Genomic DNA, 20,195 nt, shown 5'->3' with positions numbered 1-20,195 from the left:
CGGCCTCTTTTAAAATTATCTGCTGATACAGACCAGGCAGAGAGAGACGGCAGAAAACAGGAAAACAGCTGGCACATAAGGGAGATGGGATCAGCAGTGATTTACTTCCAAGGATCTGATATTTTAAGTTATTGTTATGTGTGTGCAATAAATCATATTTTAAAGCATCTGTTAATAGAGTGTTTTCTGAAAAAAAAATAATTAAAAAAATTCTTTCAAGTGGATGGGTTGTTTTGAGAGGCTGAATCCTTGGGTTTTATTAAGAGATGTGACAATAGGAATGTGTCAATACATTTTTCCTCTGGGAAATTTTACCACCCAATCTTATCATCTAGAAAAGGTCCCGTCCTTTAAAAAATTGGAAGAAAAGAAGCCTTAGATGGTATTGCTTCAAATACTTTGTTTGAATATATGTAAATGCATTTAGTCCTTTGGCTTTTTAACCACTGAATTCATGTTTAGGAATTTTAAATACCATGATGGGCTCTCTCCGAGTTTCAAAAGGCAACTCTCAAAATTGCATCTACCAAAGCCCTTAAAATCAGGCACAGAGGTCCCCCAAGGAAGGTCTTGGGGGAGGATTACAACATTCCTTCGTGTGACACAGTGCACCCCGCTCGTGGGCACACTCAGACCCTCTGCTGAAAGGAACTAGCTGGGCTGCAGCTTAAAACTAATCTTGTCCACGGCTCCCTGGCAAGAGGTCAGGAGGCGACTCTTTCAGAATATGATCTCCGGCGAGATCTGAGGGGCTCCAAGATATAACAAGTTGTAAAAGGGCAGGGGGGTGGGGGGAGAGAAAGAAAGAAAAGAATAAAAGCAAAATTAAATTTTTACAATTAAGTATATATTTTTTTTCATTTAGTTAATTTCCAGCCGCTCACGTTTATTGCACATTAATTATGCATACAGCTTTTGTGCGGCTTAAAAAGTGAAGAATGAGATCCTTATCCTTTTATGGAGGATCAGGCTGCCTTGCTGGAGGCCCCGCCAGCCAGCCGCTGAAGAAGCTTCGGGTCAGAAGGAGCAGAGGCTGCTCCCCCTCTGCCAGCGGCCAGAGCCAGGGCACTTCACTCCTGGTCCAACACTCAGATCCCCCCACCTCGACCTTCTTAAAAGGGTTTTCTTCAGCAGGGGTGGCGATCAAGGGCCCTAGAAGGTGGCTGCAAGGGTTTCTAGGCCAAATCTAGGGAAAAGAGCCCAAACTAGCCCCCTGACTGGCCCCACTCAGTTTGTCTTAACCAATATCTGCGTTCAAACGCACTGGCCCAGGCCCAGGTGTTAAAGTAGAATGCTGACAAGGCCTTTGTGGGGACGGGTATGGGGGACACACTTCCTCCCTCCCAACCCCTGCCCCTGAAACACGCCAAAGGAAGCAGAGGATATGGCGGTCCAAGGTGGGAGTATTCGCGGGCCCCAGCCTCAGTCCCCTCCCCAGTGACCTCAGGAAGGGACGGGCAGGTGGCCCTCTGCCAGAATGCTGCGTGACAGCAGACCAGGGCCACAGTATCTCTGTGCCCTTCTCTCAGGACCTGCGTGGAAGCTCCTCTGGATGGCAGCGCGTCCTGTGCCTCTCTTCCTGGGAGGGCTCCCCAAACCTGCTGCCCCCCACTTCGGCTTCCCAACCCAAAACTCACCAAAGAGGGCCCCACCACCCAAGCAGATGTGGGGATTCATCCAGACAGTCCCTGTACCAGCTGCCCAGACTTGGGCAAAGAGCAGAGACCCAGAAGCCCAAGGCTCCTAGTGGCAGCAAGGGAGAGACCCTCGGGGGCCTAAAGCTGCCCACATTTGGCCACAACCCTTGGGCCCTGCATGGAGCTGGGCTCCCTGCATCAGTGAAAACCTGCCCTTCCTCCTCAGCCTGAGGCCGTGTGCCAGGTCACCCACCTCGTCCACCTGGATACCAAGCACCCAGCCTCAGCTAGCCAGGGCGGGGCAGTCACCCTACTTCCCGCACAGGTTTAAGCGGACAGACTGCAGACCCCGGCCCAGCCCCACGTTCACTACTGGGCAATTTGGGTAACAGGACCCCCTCTCTGATCCCAGATTCCTCATCTGAAAATAGGGAGCAGAACTGGACACAGGGCTGTCCTGGGGTCTGGGTGGAGTACTGCCTCTGAAGCACCCAGCCCAGGGTGACCGCCTGCAAAAGGAGAGCTCACAGCTCTGAGAGGCGGAGACCGATTTCACAGCTGAGGAAACGGAGGCTTTTGGAGGGAAGGTACGCTGCCCAGCCGGCAGGACTAGCCGCGTGACCTCAGTGGCCTCTTAGGTTCCTCTGCCCTCAGCTCACGAGGGGCTGGACTCTGACTCCTTCTCCAGCCACTGACGGTAAAGACCAGGCGAGAGTAAAGGAAACTCGGGTAATTGGACCCTCTCCCCCTCAGGACAGCTTCCGTGACTGCTGCTGGTTTGCCGGGCCCGTCCTTCCCCCCGCAGGAAGAAAGGCTGGCACACAGGCTCTTGGCCCCGGCACCCTCCACTTAGAGCCGCAAACCAGCAGCTCTGATACGGGATATCGCCCGTATCAGAACAAAGACCGTATCAGAACGAAGGAACAAAGACCACAGGAGCGGCTGGGCTGGAGGGCTTGGCAAGCCGGGGCCTGCAGGAGCCAGCGGTGACCATCGGGGTCAGGCGTCAGGAGCGCACGAACCGGGGCCCCCAGCGCAGGCACGGCACGGGCTTTGGGACTGGGCTGCCTCCTTCTTTTTTGGTCTTTTAATAAGAAGTGCTCTCCCAATAGCCCTGCAGGAATAAACTGTAAACTGTCCCTCGGCCCTTCTCTTCTAGATTTCCCCCACCCGTCCCGCGGCTCTATGACGGACTTTGAAAATAAAATTGTCATCATAAAGAAATCAACCGTACATAATAATAAACAACATGTTTAACATTTATTAGTCCGCCTTCTGACAAACCGAAACGTGAAAACATGCCAAAATTCTGGTTTCATAAAACAATTTTTCATCAAGTCCTTTCCTTTGACAAAACGCCTCGGTTTTTCATTCCTGGCTGGTGAGATTCACTTCCAATGAGGCACCGTTTCCAGAAACAGGTCTTGGGCCTGATACTCCCAAGTATCTCTGGCTCCATTAGGCTTTCTCTGACAACATCCTTTTTCTTCCCCCCCCCCCCCACTTTCCTTTCCAACCCCTTTTCCTCTTCCCAACCCCACTTTTCTTTCCTGTGGTAAAACACACGCAATATAAAATTCACCATCTAACCATTGTTAAGCGTGCAGTTCCCTGGCCTTAAGTACGTTCACGTTGTTGTGCGACCATCCATCTCCAGGACTCTCTTCATCTTGCAAAACTAAAATTCCATACCATTAAACAACTCCCCATGTCCCCCCCCCCCGCCCCGTCCCCCCAGCAACCACTAGTCTGCTTTTGTCTACGAATCAATCTGAGTTCTCTAGGTACCTCCTGTATGTGGCATCATACAGCATCTGCCTTTTTGTGACTGGCTTATTTCGCTCGCTGTCCTTCAGGTTCAAACGTGTTAGGGCATGCACCAGAACTCCTGCCTCTTTAAAGCTCCATACCGTCCCGTTGCACCAAAACCCTATTTCTAACATCCCACAGCTACTCAGTCACGTACGCAAGCGGATGAGCACTTTCACAGATGCACATTACAATGCTCCCCTTCGGAGGGGCCACACAGCGCCCAGGAAGACACCCCATCTCACCCCCACCCCAGCCCCGCTTTGACGGCCCGGAGGGGAGCTGGGGATCTGGGGGTACCCCAGTCAGCCCAGGTCTCACAAAGATTCAAACCCAGCACCAGTCTGCCTGCCAAGCCCCTACTGTCCTCACATGCCTCTGTCCTCTGAGCAGGGGCAGGGCCGGAACAGGCTCCTCTGCGATCCAGGGGGAAGGGCCTGGGATGGGAGGCGCGGTGGCCTCCGAGGCAGTCAATCAAATCGCTCCCAAGCGCCTACTGTGTGCCAGCAGTCCGCTCTCTGAGAGCTCACTGCCTCTGTCACCGCACGCCATTCCACCTTCCTCCTAGCTGCCCCAAACGGGATCGAAATCAAAGGAAGCTTTTGAAATAATCCTGTTCTGCCATGCCTTTTGTTCTTCTGAGGTACCATACGGTCCTTATGTCTAATTATGAAAATCCCACCCTCTCAAACTACCACTAATTTTCATCAAATGGGAAGGGTGTTCCGGTTACAGAGGAAACTACGGTCATCTCAGAAGATGTACACTGGAAATATTTAGGGCTAACACAGGAAACTTACTTTCAAAGTCAGAGCAAAAAATACTTGTAGATCTATGGATCCCAGACGAGGCAAGTACGGCAAAATGTTTACATGTGGTGAATCCAGAAGGCCGGTATACGGGCATCTGTATACTCCTCTTTCAACTCTTCTATGTGTTTGGGTGTTTTCGTAATAAAAAGTCTGGGGGAAAATCCTTCGCTTTCTTCATGCCTCTCCCTTTACTATGTCCCGCTGCACTCACTTCCCACAAATGTGACCCAAAGGTCAATGATGGGACACGAAAAGAACATTCTGCCAGGCAGACGAGCAGGTATGCCCAACCTTCCATCTTGTAATGGAGGTGTCACGTGGCCCTGCCCACGAGCCGCCCAAAGAGGTGGTTCAGATGGGAGCCTGAAGCCTCAGCAGGGGGACTCTCCCATCATACACCATGCCTAGGAACTCATAAGGACGATGGCCAGGGCTGTCATCGGACACCAAGTATGAGGTAATGTCCACAGTTTTCTCTCCCCGCGGCGTGGCCACACTCTGGGCTGTCCCCATCGTCTGTGAAGTGTGTGGCACAGAACCTGTTGCTCATCGGACTCAGAAACCCCTCTACGAGCGCAGGCACCACACCCACCTCACTCGCCGCGGTCTCCAGCCCAGAGCCCGGCACAAACCGGGTGCCTGATGGAATGAACTAAAGCTTACGACTGAGGTTCTCTTTTCACAAGTTACAATAAAGTTGAGGGCCTTCCTCACAGCTGACCACAGACGGGGGTGAGGGGCTGGGAGGGTGGGCATTGGGCACACCTGCTGCCCGTCTTTCTGAGCAGCTGCCGTGGAAGGTAAGCAGGCGGCAGGCCCGAGGAGTCTCGACCGGAACGCCTAAAGAGCAGACAGCTGGGATCAGGGGAGGAGAAAAACAGGTGAGGCCAGAAGATAGGGGTGGTGTCAGACCAGCCACTAGATCAGCGACAGATGTGACCTGGTCAGAACTGGGGATCTAGGTGAGCCTCCCCAGAGCAGCCTCTGAAACCAAGCACTCTCCCATGCGAAGGCCCTGGGGTGGGACAGCCTTCCTCTGGTCACTCAACGTCTGCCAGCCAGTAAGGGGGACCGGAAGAGGAGGGAGGCCTCCCTGACAAGGAGGAACCACCTAAGAGGGTGTATTTTGTAACCATTAGAGATCACAGACAAGCACGCTGGGCTGGGGGTGGCCCTCCTGGGGCCCCGGGTGGCCAGCAAGCAGCCAAGAAGAACCTAGGGTGCCAGGTTCAATGCTCCCTTCCCTTCCAGAGATGCTGCCCAGGGCAGTCAGGGCTCGGGGATAACAGATTCAGTCCTGTGCTGACCCCGACCAGCAGCAAGCCACCTAGCTCCCGGAGCCTCCCTTTGCTCTTCTGTGAAAGGGGCACAACAGTGCTACTGTAGTCAGTGGTCCTTGTCAAAAGACCTGGCACAGTGCCTGGCCCAGAGTGAGCGCTCAATGAGGGGTGAGCGTTATTATCACAGCCGCTGTTATTGCCGGCCGTGTGCGCTCCCCACGCCAGCGAGCTCTGTGGCTGCTGGGGTTTGCAGAGATGCACTTTACACAACGCTGATCCCCAGGGCCGGGAGACACAGCGTGACGGCAAGTAGGTCTCAACACTGCATCCAAAGCCCCCTCCTCACCCACTGCCTGTGTCCGAGGTCAGCATTCCCAGTCCAGGGGCTGCCATCTCCCTCCACCCCCCCCACCCCGACCAGGAGCTAGGATGGCCCGTGTCCCCCTCCGAGGACGCAGGCCAGAGACTTCGGCCTCGCTGTTTGCCCCGAAAGAGCAAAACCACTGCGGGGTTCAAAAGGAAAACCTGGTAACTCGTCCCAGACGGTCCGTCCGCTTTATCAAAGCTGATTCCAGGGAGCAGCGTCCCCACCGGGAGAGGCCACAGCCTCATTAGAGAGTTCTGGGAACGTTGAAATGACCTGGCCGCCGCGCGTCCCGGGACAATTAGGACCGTCCCTGGGCCTTCAAAGGCGAGCGCCGTGTGCGTGGGCGCGTATGGGTGTGCGTGTATGGGTGTGCGTGTCTTCTTCCTTTAGTGCCTTTTGGCTGTTTTTCTCTTCTCGGGTTTCGCCCCATCAGCACCGGCTCCGTGCGTGTCCCAGCAGCCCCGTCTCCGACCCCCGGGACACCCCCAGAGGTCCCAGACCTGGCAAAACCTCCCCGCATGTCCTTGGAACAGGCCCCAGGACGCCGCCCTGAGACACCCAGCTCGGCCAAGAGATGGGAACCATGCCAGCTCTCTGGCCAGTTCCTTCTGCTGCAGCTCCCCCATCATGAGTACAGAATGCAAACTATTCCCCCACAGCAAACTCCCGGCTCTGGTTTCCGGATGCCTCCCTCCGATGCTGCAGTCTAAGCCGAGATTCTTCTCCAAATCCCGAAGAGCACCTCCCCCGCCCCTTTCCTGTGGAATGTTTCTTACCCACGTCAGGAGGCATAAGCAGGGACAGTAATACGTTCCTCCGCACCCCTGGACGCTGCCGGGGCCTTAGTTTGAGAGGCGTCGTGCCGTCCGGAGACGCGGGCTCGTTTTGGGAATGCCCCCCCCCAAATAGATCCAGGCCACGCAACACGGGCCTGCCCAGTCCTGCCAACGCTGCCGCCCATAGCCCAGGCCCCTGGCACCATGGAAGTTTCCTGTAACCGATGACTCCACTTGTGAGACGCAGATTCTGACATCGGGCAATTATTGGAGGGGATCCGCATGTTGCTTTAAGTGAGAAGGCAAATTCTAGATACTTTTGTCATAACACCAGAGGAAGCAGGCGCAATATTTGCAAAATTGGAAACAGCCTTGGGTCTCAGCCCCTCGCTGATGGCACTCAGGTATTAATCCATTAAGGCAATCAAAAGAGCTTAAATAAAAGTCTGAAGCCTGCAATATACATGTCCATGAACAAGCGGTAAAACTTCCTGAAAAGGTGATTTCAAAGCCATATTGCCCACGCTTGGCAAATTGCATATTTAATTATTTTGTCAGTCCCTCTTTCTCCTCTAATCTTTGGGGAAAATGCCCTGAGACATACGAAACCAGTTAGGATAATTAAGGTACGATGGAATTAGGTGTCGGCTGATTTCTCAGAAAGATGCCATCCTCTAACCTGGTAGGAGATGTGTGCAGGCCCCAAAAAGCAGTAACGTCTGTAATGTCTGCCTTTCTATGGAAAGATCAAAGGTCTTTTGCCCCTTTCAGGATGTTTGTAGAATTTGTTTCCCAATTATCCCACATTTGCGCACTGGGACATCCTAGTTAACTCTTTGATGGCACCTCTGGAATTGGGCCGTAATTGACATCGAGCTGCACCTCCAGGCTCCAGGCTGGGGGCCAAGGTTCTGATCTGGAGTCTATGCTCCTAGAGGAAAGAAGATGGATGGAAGATAGAAAGGGGGTAAAGGCTGAGGTTTGGGTCCCTTAGAGCCTGGCTGCCACATTCACTCAGTGATGAGGGACTCTCCATTATTCAGACTTGGCTGAACGCTGGTAAACTCCTCTGCTCTCATTCTGGTGTGAATTTGGGCTAGGATTTGGTCTTTGCATAGTTTTGCCATCTTAAGATACAGACACTGAACACACTCAACGTGTTATTTTCCCACATCAGGATATTTCTTCTTGTCCAGAAAGAGGTTAAAAAGGGGAAAAGCCATCAAGTATTTTGGAAAAGTGAGAAAAAGTCATCAGGATTTGAAGTTTTAGTTATGGCAATTTGAACCTAAATGTGATTAGGATAGTATGCCGAGGTATAAAGTCAGATACTAAAAAATTTTAAAGAAAATATGAAGACTTTTCCTAGCACGTATTTCTTTTACTGTTTCACTATTTCTTCTTTTCAGGTCTGTCGGTCTTTCTGGACTCTGCAAATATTTTTTTCCCCGACTGCTTAGTTCAAATAATTTGTCTTTAACATCTTTGTCTTAGGTTAAGAGAAAGGGAGAAAGAAAAAGACCTAAATCTATTTATATGCCAATACAATGGCCCTCCTGGAAATAATTTTTTGAAAAAGCCCTCAATAATTTGAAAAATGAAATACCATGGACTCAAGGAATCACATCCTAAGAGCTGCCCCAAGAGCTTGTGGTGGTACTTTACCCTTTTCTTACCTTCCATATTATCCCTTAAAAATCCACCTGTGTCCCAGCAGATTTTTAATCAAGGAGATGAACTCCCAGAGCATCAGAGGGAAAAGTTTCCCTTAAGGCAGCTGTTTTCCATATTCTCACAGAGGACCCAGAAATCACAGAGGCAGCCTGTCGGCACTGCCGTGCTCTCTACAAACAACGAACTCGAAAATGACTCGTTTCCCAAGTAATTTTCATTGTGAAGAAGCCCCCTACAAAAACACATACTGAAAGAAAAATAACACACGGAAACGCATTTTCTACTCTTTGCAACAGTAAAGGGGTGATTACGGTCTCTGGCGTTTCCAAATGCTAACAGCAAGTGCTTCTGACCCGGGTTCCTGCTGCCTTAAAAGGCCCTGGAAGGTTCTGCCTAGGAGGGAACAGGCACCCCAAGCTGGGGAAAGGGCCCTAGAGTTGTCAGATTTAACAAGATGCAAATACATACCAAACAAAAAAAAAAAAAAAAAAAAAAAAAAAAAAAAAAAAAAAGCACCAATTAGTATTTCAGATAAATTAGAAATTTTTTTAAGTATAAGTGTGTCCCGAATATCACATTGGACACACTTATACTAAAAAAATCATTCCTCGTTTTCCGAGATCCCATTTGCAAAGAGCACTCTATTTCATCTAACCACCCCAGCCCTGGGTTCCAAGTGTGATACAGGAGGCGGAGTAGAGACATCCGGGTTTTCCCACCCAGAAGCAGAATTGCGTCCATCCAGAAAACACTGTTTAGGGTTGCATCGGGAACAATGCTTGGCTGCCATCATCCTGCTGTGTGACTCCCACGGACCCGTCTCAGTACCCCGGTTTTCTCATCCAGGAGTTGGGGGCTGGCGTGAGGTCTGAGGTTTGCGGGAAGGAAGCTACTAGCTCTACGCCAGCCCTCAGGGGGCTTGGTAGCATCTCGCCTAGCCCTCCCTACACAAGCCCCCGTGTCCCTGATCAGAGGGAGGAAGCACCAGGCTGCTGACCACCCAGTGAGAAGACAAAGCCTTTGCTTAGGGCACCAGCTGAACATGGACACCCAGGAATTTTAGCTGAACTGTTTTAAAGCGCCAGTGTACTCATTGTGGGGAGACCTGGCACTTTGTAGGCCTTCCTAACACTTCACGGTTCGGTGCGGTTTTATTTTGATAAACTGTGGGAATGGGGGGGGGGGTGCAATCATGACAATTTAGGGGTTTTGACAGCTGAAGGTCTTGACTTCTGGGTCTGGCGGTCCCTGGCCTACGTGGGTCCAGGCCTTCAAGATGTGGGGTTCCCCCAGACGCCTCACTGCTCAGTGAGCTTCGGGAAGTGACCTCAGAGGCTCCTGTTGGAGGCTTGCGATCGGAGAATGCCAGCCCTGCTGGGGTGATCAATGCAAATCATGTCCGTAGGGGAAGAGGGTACGGTTCTTCAAGGCCAACCTTCCACATTCTCTCTCTCTCTGGCCCCAGGCCCCACTTAGGAGCTGCCGTCCTGTTTCTTCCGACAGCGCCTCAGAGGACTGCCCTCCCTTCGGTCCAACTATTCCCTCAGCCAGTTCTTTCTCCTATCCCCCCTAATTCCCTCCTGCTGTAGAAGCTCTTCTGGTCCTGCTGAGCCTCCAGGGGGACAGAGAACAGCTGGTCAGCATCTGGTGCTCTCCATTAGCCAGGGCCCCTGCCCCCTGGGCCTTCCGCTCCCCGGGCGGAATAATCCCGCTTCCTCTAACCTTTTGGCTGGGTCCCGAGCCCCAGGGCTTTCATCATGTCCAGTGCGGCCTCTGATGCCCCCCCAGGCTCCTTAGCCCTCCTATGGCTTCTGCTGGGCCAGGCCAGGCTGACTGGCTAGGGCCGGGTCAGGGGGTGAATGACCCCCGCTCTCCTCCCAGCCCAGAGAAGTTAGGGGGGGTGGGGGGGTGGAGGGGCAGCTGTGTCTAGGGGAAGGAGGCAGAGGTCAGGGCCATGCCAGGTTCTCCCACTGCCAAGTGAACCAAATTTTTTCGTCTAGAAATTGGGGACCCTATGATCTCCCTCGAAGGTTTGGTGGGAGGACATCAGCAGGGCATATGAGTAGAGCCTTTTGCTTCTGTTCCAGGCCATCCTGAACTCCTCTTCCTCTGTTGGGTGATTTGGGGCCAGTAACCTTGCCTCTCAAACCTGAGCTTCCTCACCTATCAAGGAGCAGTTAGGAAATTCTGGAGATAAACCTGCAACGTTCTTGGCCCTGCCCCCACAGCAAGAGCTCAGAAATGTTAGGATGTGTGTCGTTGGTGGGTGCTGTGAGCAGCGACAGTATCATTATTTGTCATCCCAGACCAGAAGCGTGCACGTCCCAGAGGCCCAGCCCTGCCTCCCTTCACAGTCCTTGGTTCCGGGTCTGTCGGATTCTGCTGCCACCCCTGGCTGGGAAGCAGGGGTCTGCAAACCCAGTGGAGTTAGCTTTCCCGCCTCAGTGCTCCCAGAAAGACTTGAGGAATCTCTCCTTTCCAAAAGTTTCCGTGGCCTCAGTGTGGTGCCTCTACAGGCCCTGAGGGGCAGAGAATGGCTGAATCTGGTGGTCCTGTCCCTTCCCTCCCTTGGGGTGAAGTGTATGTGCCCCAAGCCAGCATGGGCACCGAGCCGGCAAGGTCAGTGCTGCTGAACTCCAATGCTCAGCATTTACAGACTTGAACAAAAAAAGCTCACAGAGTCTCTGGCCTCCGTACGGACCTCGGGTTCATGTCCCTCAGGAGACCCAACACTATATAAGGGTCCCAGAAACGCCAGTTGTTCAGGGTCCAGAAGCGGCATAAGCTGTCGGATTTAGGAATGAGCCCTCTGGTCCTCAGGGGTGGTTCGTCCTGGAAGGGGCTGCAGAGCCACGCCCTACCCGCACCGTCTCCCTGGGGCCTCTGTGAGGCTTGGGAGCCAGGAGCTTGGGGCTTGCTCTCCAGCTCTCGTCGAGGTTAGGAAAGAGCCACTGGCAACGTCCCCAGCTCCCCGGCTACATGCCGTCGCATCTGCAGGCACAGCTCTGCACCCAGCACATACCTCACGATTAATTTGGTGATCACAACTTGGAAAGGATCCCGGAGACTAGAACGCTATTTATTAAAGGCGAACTTCTAATTACTTCGCGGAATGCCGATGAAACTGCTCCTTAAGTAAATCTTTTTTTCTAGTGACTGAGCCGCAACGTATTTTTCTAGCAATTATTTTTAACATCCCCCCAAAGTTGCCCCGAAGATATGCAAAACACACTTCGTACGAATCGCACTTAAGAGAGACAAGCTCTCTTTTCCCTCCATCTCAGTTATTAAGAAAATGGGAAGTCAAATTTGTCGATAATCACATGTCCGCAACAGATCCTACTGGGGGTGGCTCCCCCGCAGCAACCGAGGAAGGGAAACCAAGAAATAAACCAGAACACATGCCTTCAATGTCTGTGTGTGTTTGCCATTCCTGCCAAGGTGTGTCAGTTCCAGGGCGGAATTTTCCTGGCGTCAAATGGCAGCGAGTCCCTGGTTCCCCCCAGGCTCTGCAAGTGGGTTGGATGGAGTTTAGAGCCGTAAGAACTTACCTGCGGGCGTCCCGAGGGGCAGGCTCGTCTCCGAAGCTGGCTGTGCCAGGGCTGGGCGACAGAAGGTGGAGGTGCGGCGTGTGGAGGCCCTTTGTGGACAGGTGCACGGGCCCATCCCTCTCCGAGGCGCTACCTGCGGTTTACTGGACGTTTATTAGAAGCCCACGCAATATCATGGAGCACCTGCAGGCAATAAAACCCCTTACATGTGTGAGGCCTTGAGGAAATTAACGGCTCCTCCCTGGGGATGCATATTTTGTGAAGATGTTTATTACAGATGAAGTGCTCCCGGGGTGGAACATTAACAAGTTGTACAGTGATAAAAGGATTTTTATCCTTTTTCGGTGACAGAAGTAGGAAGAAGGCTTTAACGGAATCCATAAAAGGCCGACTTCCTAATGAATTTTCTTAACTCTTTATTAATAGGGTCAGCTGAGCGGAGTCGGGGTCCTTGGACCGCTGGACAAGGGGGATGGAGACAAACGGGGGGCCGAGGGCCTGGAGGCTGGACAGAGAACGCACAAGAAGGGTCTGGGTTCGAATTCCAGGCAACAAAGACCATCTGAGAGCCGGGTGCATGAGGAATGCATTCGGCCCCAGGAAACTCATTTGGAGGCCCCTCCAGGTGATGGGGTGAGTCAGGCCAAAAGGCAGGTTCCAAACCCCTCTTTTTAACCCCCTGTTCCCCACTCCGGCCTGCAGGCCATTACCAAAGATGAAAGCCCAGAGAATGCCTTTGGACCATGACTGCGGAATCTAATTGAATTATATGAACGCAGTTAAACGTCTGCTTCAGAGAGGCAGGGCTCACTTTCAAGACTGGATGCTTCAGGAGTTAATGGGCTATTTGAACAATACAGGCCAAGAGCCGAACACAGGTGGGCTGTGTTAATAACTTTATTTAGACCCGCTTTTTTTTTTCCCTTTGAGGCGCACAAGCCTTCCATTAATGCATTCATTAGAGTTTATGGCCGGGCTCTGGTTTTCTCCTAATGACACTGTCCAGACCCGGCTCCCCGGCTAATTGAGGCCAGCTGCCCGGCTGCCCCGCCCCGGCCTTGGGACCCAGGGTGACCAGGATTAGCTGCTGGAGCTGGACCCGGGCCTGGGCAGGGCTGGGGAAGATAGCGGTTGAGGGAGCGAACCCTGCTGCTCCCCCGCCCCCAGTAGCTACGGGAGAGAAGGGGTCAAGGGAGCCTGTGGGACACCCAGCCCCACCCAGGCACAGAGAAGGAACCCAGATGGGTGAGCTTCTATTCGTTCCAACCCACCCCCCTTGCCATCTCCACTCCGGCCCCCTCCTGGCTCCCCTCCTCCCCATTGCAGTCACACTGATGTTCCAAAAGGCCAATCAGATCCTCTCAGGTCCTGCTGAACAGCCGCTGGGGCTCCCCACTGCCCTCAGAGGAAAGTTCAGACTTTGTCTCGGCATTCGACGTCGCTTCTGTTGTCTCCAGCCTCATCTGTCACATCCTGTGCCCATCCTCTGCTTGTTGTGAACCATAAGCCAGGAATGCCTCCCCTTTATCCCCATGGGCACCCCCCGACCTTCTCTCAAACCTGCCAGACCCAGTTCAAATGCAGCCTCCTCCAGGAAGCCTTCCTTTTCTGCCTGAGTCAGAATCCTATGGATGTGGGTATGTCTTATCATTGGCTCCCGCTATCCACTAGACCATGAATATCCTGAGGGCAGGGTCCGTGTTCATTGTTATTATCAAAAGAACTGTAACACACTAGTTGTTCCCCTTGTCCAGCATTTACCGTATGCCGGGTGCTTTATGAGCATTAGCTCATTGAGCTTCCACAGTACCCTGGGAGATACAGTAATTGTCCCCATTTTACAGGTGAAGAAACTGAAGCTCAAGGACAAGAAATCCCTTGCCCGAGGATACCCAGCTCTCTCATTTACCAGACCTCACTTCCCCTCCCTGATGACAGCATCGACATCATGGGACCGTAGCAGTGGTATGCTGGAATTGATCGATACCAGCTTGGAAGTGCTGCTTGTTTATTTTCAGGAATTCATTTTGTGAGCTGGTTGTTAAAAGCAGCCGCTGTTAGAAATTAAATTATATAGGGGCGCCTGGGTGGCTCAGTCGGTTAAGCATCCGACTTCCGCTCAGGTCATGATCTCTCAGTCTGTGAGTTCGAGCCCCGCGTCGGGCTCTGTGCTGACAGCTCAGAGCCTGAAGCCTGCTTCCGATTCTGTGCCTCTCTCTCTCTCTGCCCCTCCCCTGCTTGCACTCTCTCCCTGTCTCAAAAATAAATAAAAACATTTAAAAAAATTTTTTAAGAAATTAAATTATATAAACTTACAATTAAATAAGTGATATGAAAATCAAAGGTAATAAATACTCCAAACCCATCGATTCCTATAAATTCACTTCATTTTACTCTCACCGATGCTCTTGACATTGTCTCTGTCCATTGTCTCTGTGTTGTAAAACTACCATATGGTGGTAACTGAACATCCCTTCCCAGCTCCACGCTTGGTGACATCATGTTGGTAGCTTGAAATCAGCCACGGGGTCAAACTTTGTACCGTGGAAATTGGCAAACTGTACAAGTCAGGGTTGGTTGACTTGTTCTCCAGAGAGCCGCTGGTAAGACGTGTACAAACATACCACCAGATTCTAGAGAAGAGTCAATAAAGAATCTAACTAGAGCCCTGAGCACAGGGCCTGGTACCTATTGGGCACCCAGTTAAAAGTTGGTTTGAAGATCATGAGTGGTGGTCATGGCAACAATGCCAACCATGTCATGCTCCCCATGTGCCACCCCCCAAACCTCTCTCCACCCCAGTTCTGTCTCCTGAGCTCCAGACCCGCCTCGCCCCAGCTTCCTGGACACCTCCATTAGCATGCTCAGGAGCTCCTTGGAGTTGACACGTCCAGAATGGAATCTCTGACCCACCCCCGGGACTCCCCAGCTCAGTGAATGGCGTCTTCGCCCCCCAATGGCCAGGCCATCCCTCTTGCCTCCACCCTGTCTGCCAATCCCCATCACCAGCCCTTCACCACTACCTCTTGCCTACACTGGGGTAACTCACCATCAGTGTTTGCCAATCTCACTCCCTCCAGTCCACACCCTTCCAGTGGGCATAAGTCTAACCCTATTACCCAATCACCTGCAGAAGAAGGTCCAAGCTCCTCCCTATCACCTAAGGTTTGCTCCAGCCTCCTGCTGCTAACTACAGGTCCTCATCTCCCACCTCCTCGCTCGGTACATTCTGCTTCCTGCGATGCCAAACCACTTACATTTATTGAGCACATTCTTCTGGATGGCGTTGAGTACTGGGGCTACAAGAGTGAACAAGGCAAAGTCTGAAACTCGCACTTTAGCAGACAAAAAAAAAAAAGTTAAAAACCATATATATATCTATCTATATATATAGAGAGAGAGATAGATACATATATATCTATATCGGGACACCTGGGTGGCTCAGTCAGTTAAGCATCCAACTTTGGCTCAGGTCATAATCTCGAAGTCTGTGGGTTTGGGGCCCCCTCGGGCTCTGCGCTAACAGCTCAGAGCCTGGAGCCTACTTTGGATTCTCTGTCTCCCTCCCTCTCCCTGCCCCTCCCCTGTTCATGCTCTGTCTCTCTCTCAAAATAATAAACATTAAAAAAAATGTCAAATCATATATATATTGTATGTGTTAGGATATATACGCACACATATATATATGTGTGCATATATATGTGTATATGTGTACATATGTATGTGTATGTATACTGTCAGGTGGCTTTGCTAGCATAGAGGAAAATAAAGCAGGATGAGAACAGAGAGTAATAGAAGGGGTTATTTCCTATAGGGGTAGAGGACAGTCTCGCCAATTGGTGACATTTGGGCAGAGACCAGGAGAAAGTGCAAAGGCCCTGGGTCGGGACCATTAGGGCTATGCAAGGAACAGCAATGGTTAGAATAGAGTGATCAGGTAAATTCAGAGAAACACAGGGCTCATATCACATCAGGCCTTGTTTGGGCCAAGGACTTGGAATTCATCCAGAGTAAGCTAAGAAGCCATTAGCAGATTTTCAGCAGGGGAGTCACAGGATGCACTAGGAGGCAAGTTCAGGTGTCCTGAGGAGACGACGGGGGCTATGCTGGCTCCTCCTTCTGTACCTTGGCTCACGGTATCCTGTCAGCCTGGAATGGCCGGTCCCCACTTCTCCTTATCAAGTTAAGTCTAAATCCAGGGCCACCTCCTCCAGGAAGCCTCTTTGATTTCTCTCCCTGGGTTGGGTCAGGTAGCCCTTTCCCATCTTCTCCTGATGCCCATTCATATCCCCCTCACTGCAGTTACCTCGCTGTTTATAAGGTCTCTCTCCTCACCTGTTTCCCCAATAGCCAAACAGCAACTTAATTAAGTACAGGGCCTGGGATTCTTTCACCACAGGGCCAGCATACAACCAAGCCCAAAGGAGATACTTAGTGAACATGTGTTGACATAAACTAAAAGATACAACAATATTAACAGAGTGAATGCCATTCAGCAAAAACTCAAAGAATACCTTTTAAAGGGAAGCTTCGGAGCACCTGGGTGGCTCAGTCGGTCAGTTAAGCATCCCACAATTGATTTCAGCTCAGGTTGTGATCTCATGGTTCATGAGTTTGAGCCCCACTGCTCTGAGAGTGAGGAGCCTGCTTGGGATTCTCTCTCCTTTTCTCTCTGTGCCTCCTCCATGTGTTCTCTCTCTCTCTCTCTCTCTCTCTCTCTCTCAAATAAACATCTAAAAAAATAAAAGGAATCTTCTACAGGCTGCCAGAGATCTTCCACTGGATAAACAAACATGTTCCTACCCTCTTAAGTCTCCCACTCTAGGGTCTGGAGAACTTCCAGAAGGTAGGTATGGACAGAGTTGAAGAGAGGGAGGGGGAATGGTGACAGCTGATGCAAAGTTAAATCATACTGCATAGGCTAAAGAATTTGTACTTTATCCTATAAGCAATGAGAAGCTGTTGAAAGCATGTGGACTAGCCAAATTTCAGTTCTGGAAAGATGACCCTAAAATGGCACCAGGCCCAGATGGCTTTATGAGCTTTCACAAAGAATAGATACTTCACATGCAATTAATACCTTCCGGAGAATAGGAAAAGATGGAAAGTTTCACTTATAATCCTGTGAAGCTAATACTAATCGGATACCATAATCCAACAAAGACAGCACATAAGCCCTATGGATCAATGTCATCTGAAATGTTGATGGGGAACGGTGCCTGCGTGGCTCAGTCAGTTAAGTGTCTGACTTTGGCTTAGGTCATAATCTCGTGGTTCATGGGTTCAAGCCCTGCATCGGGCTCCACACTGTAGGTGCAGAGCCTGCTTGAGGGTCTAACTCTCTCCCTCTCTCACTCTGCCCCTCCCTCACTCATGCTTTCTCTCTCTCTCTCTCTCTCTCTCTCTCTCTCTCTCTCTCAAAAATAAATGAACTTAAAACACTTTTGAAATATTGATGGGGAAATATGAAATCCAACACTCTCAAAGAGAATCTAGAACATTAAAAGTATAATACACCATGATCAAATAGCATTTATTCTAGGAATGCACGTCCAAGATTGGATGGTCAACCTGAGGAAAAGCTACTTAAAGTGTCCATTACATTCAATGCCCATTCTCAATTTAAATATTGTGGAGACTTCATGCTTGAAAATGAAACACCAGGTTGCTGGCAAGGATGCATCTGTGACATCATCCTGGCTCAGGAGTCTTCCTCCTTTTGTCTTCATGACACAGACACACTCACCCTTCTTTTCATGGTCACCCCCAGGTGTTGAAAGTGGTACTCAGCTTACTAATCCTCACCTGAAGTTATTCGTGATTCCCAGACCACAGATTTAAACCATCCACTCCAAATAATCATGACCTGCCAGGGAGCTAAAGGGAAATATAAATACTGGGAAAGAAAGTATGACCATTTTCTTTTTTTTTTTAATTAAAAAAAAATTTTTTTTTATTTTAGAGAAAGCCAAGCAGGGGAGAGGGGCAGAGGGAGAGAAGAGAGAATCCGAGGCAGGCTCCATGCTCAGTGCAGAGTCCAACATGGGGCTCAACCCCACAACCCTGAGATCATGACCTGAGCTAAAATCAAGTCAGACACTCAACCAACTGAGCCACCTAGATGCCCCAGTATCACCATTTTCAAATGAAGATGCTGTTTGCTATAAACTCGACACTTAAATAAAAAATTATTAGAACTAAAAACAGAGTTTGGTAAGTGGTTAGATAAGCAGAAATAGCTTTCTATAGTTCAGTGACAAGCAGTTAGAAAATATCATGGAAAAAAATCCCATTTATAGAAGCCATAAAAAGTAACAAATGGCTACAAATAAATATAACCAGAAATGTATAAGACCTATACAAATAAAACTAAAAACCTTTATCAAGGGACATAGTACTCTTGAATAACTGGATGGGAAGATCGTTTGTCATAAAAATCTACAAAATGCTTATCTTCTCCAAAGTAATCTATGAATTTAACCCATATGCAAACAAAAATCAGGAATTTTTTTTAATTAAATAAATCTGGAACTACAAATGTATTCGAATTACCAAACATTTTTTGAAAGAAAGATTTATGAGGAAGGTTTGCTTATACAATAACAAAATATATTGTAAAACTATAGTAAATAAGTCAGGGTGCACCTGGGTGGCTCAGTCAGTTAAGCATCCTCCTCTTGATTTAGGCTCAGGTCATGATCTCATGGTTTGTGAGTTTGAGCCCTGCATTAGGCTCCGTGCCGACAGCGCAGAGCCTGCTAGGCACTCTCTCTCTCCTCTCTCTCTCTGCCACTCCCCCAGCTCATGCTCACTTGTGCTCTCTCTCTCTCTCTCTTTCAAAAATAAACCAAAAAAAAATTTTAAATAAAAGAAAATAAATCAAGAAAACACTGGCAGAGGAAGAGACAAGCATGTCAATGAGACCGATCCAAAGACAATGAGAAGTAAACAGAGCGAAATATATAATTCAAATCCATAAGGAAATAATGGAACTTTTAATAAATAAGTGAAAACATTAGGGAACCATTGGGAAAAAAATAAATTCAATTCCTACCTTCCATGAAAATAAATCCCAGATTTACTAAGGATTTAAGACTTACTTTAGAAAGGAACTTATTTAATTACAAGAAAATATTGCTGAGCATTTTTCTAATCTTTTTTTTAACGTTTATCCATTTTTGAGACAGAGAGAGACAGGCATGAATAGGGGAAGGTCAGAGAGAGGGAGACACAGAATCGGAAACAGGCTCCAGGCTCCGAGCTGTCAGCACAGAGCCCGACGCGGGGCTCGAACTCACGGACCGCGAGACCGTGACCTGAGCCGAAGTCGGACGCCCAACCGACTGAGCCACCCAGGCGCCCCGAGCATTTTCATAATCTTGAGTGTGGGGCGGATCTTTCCAATATGACCCAAAGACCAAAAAACTTTTTTTAAATTGCTATATTTAGCTACATAAAATTATAAAATATTTGCTACATACATAACAGAAAGAAGTAAACAAACTTACATATAAGAATCTCTTACAAATCCAAACATATGATAGAAACAATTCACATAAAAAGAAATTAAAATGGTCTGTGTATGTAAGAAAAAGTGCCAGCCTCAGCCATGCTCAAAAACGGCAAATCAATATAACATCGAGATAGCAGGTTTTGCTCGTCAGATTGGTTAAAATTCAAAAGAATAATAACACCCAGTGCTGATGAGGATGCAGGGAAAGAGACAGTCTCGTGCACAGCTGGTGGGAGAGTCGACTGGTGCAGCCTTCCAGAGGAGGCAACATACACTAATTAACTGGCCTTCTAGGACTTTATCATGAAGAAACAGACAAGCTCCATGCACAAGAGTGTTCAGTGAAGCACTGTTTATAAATAGTGAAAAATCAGATACAAACTCAAAGTTTAGAGAAAAGGCTAAATAAATAGTTACACATGCATCCTAAGCAGCATTAAAAAGAATGAGGGAGACCTTTGTGTGCTGATACGGAACCACCTACAAGACTATCATTAAACATGAAAAGTAAATGCCAAGCAGTGTATATAGGGTGTTTGTAGTTGTGAAAAAATGTGTATGTATATGTATATGTAAATGTATACGTATACGTATATGTATACACACACGCATACATGTATAGGCACAAACGTTCTAAAAAGATGTCCCCCAAATTGTTAACAGTGGATTGCTGTGGGGGGTGGGATATAAGCCATTTGTACTTCCAAATTTTTTATCTTGTGATTTTTTTTAATATACAAAAATAAAATGAGAAAGCTATGCCAAATATGTGTGTG

Source organism: Neofelis nebulosa, chromosome 12, assembly GCF_028018385.1.
Source record: "Neofelis nebulosa isolate mNeoNeb1 chromosome 12, mNeoNeb1.pri, whole genome shotgun sequence".
In the NCBI taxonomy this organism is placed as follows: domain Eukaryota; kingdom Metazoa; phylum Chordata; class Mammalia; order Carnivora; family Felidae; genus Neofelis; species Neofelis nebulosa.
Note: the sequence above shows the minus strand (reverse complement) of the source record.